Source organism: Galeopterus variegatus, unplaced genomic scaffold, assembly GCF_000696425.1.
Source record: "Galeopterus variegatus unplaced genomic scaffold, G_variegatus-3.0.2 Scaffold8878, whole genome shotgun sequence".
NCBI classification, from domain to species: domain Eukaryota; kingdom Metazoa; phylum Chordata; class Mammalia; order Dermoptera; family Cynocephalidae; genus Galeopterus; species Galeopterus variegatus.
The window spans coordinates 94,821-96,017 of NW_007734989.1; the positions used below are offsets into that span (position 1 = coordinate 94,821).

At 38.7% G+C, this 1,197-nt stretch overlaps 1 pseudogene; it reads right to left on the reverse strand.

Moving 5' to 3' along the window:
• Positions 1–232, reverse strand: part of LOC103608812 — a 995-nt pseudogene extending 763 nt beyond the window's left edge.
• Between the last annotated feature and the right edge of the window lie 965 nt (positions 233–1,197).

Consider the following 1,197-nt stretch of genomic DNA (forward strand, 5'->3'; position numbering starts at 1 on the left):
ACAGTGCCAACAGCATGCTGGGTAACATTGTAGACTCTTCCAGTTTTACCATGGTAACATTCGTGGGGCATTCCTTTTTGAACAGTTCCCATTCCCCTGATGTCTACAATATCACCTTTTTTGTAGATTCGCATGTATGTGGCCAAAAGAACAACTCCATGTTTTCTAAAAGGCCTAGAAAACATATATCGGTGCCTCTCCTCTTTCCCTTTGTGTTTGTTATTTTGGCAATTTACTGGAAGATGGCAGTTCCTGCCAAAAGGCAGCCAACTAATTTTTGACAAAGGTAACAAGAATAAACACTTGGGGAAAGACTGCTTCATAAATAAATAATGCTGGGGTCAAAACTGGACATCCTTATATAGAAGAATGAAACTGGACCCATACCTCTCACCATATAACAAAATCAAATAAAAATGGATTAAAAACTTAAATATAAGATGTGAAACTATAAAACTCCTAGAAGAAAACATAGGGGAAACACTTTAAGAAGAAGGGGTGGGCAAAAACTTTATGAATAAGACTGACCCCAAAAGCACAGGCAACAAAAGAAAATACAAACAAATGGGATTACATAAAACTAAAAAGCTTCTGCACGGCAAAAGAAACAACAGAGCAAGAAGACAACCTACAGGATGGGAGAAAATATTTGCAAATTATGCATCTGACAAGGGATTAATATCCAGGATATACAAGGATCTCAAGCAACTTAACAAGTAACCAGATTAAAAAAATGGGCAAAGGAGCTAAATACGTATTTCTGAAGGGAAGATATGCAAGTGGTCAATAGACACATGGAGAAATGCTCAATATCACTTAGCATCAGGGAAATGCAAATCAAAACCACATTGAGATACCATCTCAGCCTAGTAAGACTGGCCATTACCAAAAAGAGAATAACATGCTGATAAGGATGTGGAGAAAGGGGAACCCTCCTACACTGTTGGTCAGACTGTAAATTAGTGCAGCCACTATGGAAAACAGTATGGAGAGTCCTCATTCAACTACAGATAGAACAACCATATGAGCCAGCCATCCCCTGCTGGGTATATACCCAAACGAATGGACAGCATCATGTCAAAGAGATACCTGCACTCCCATGTTTATCACAGGTCTATTTACAACAGCCAAGAGTTGGAACTAACCTAAAAGTCCATTGTTGGATGACTGTGTAAGGAAAATGTGGTCTATATACAC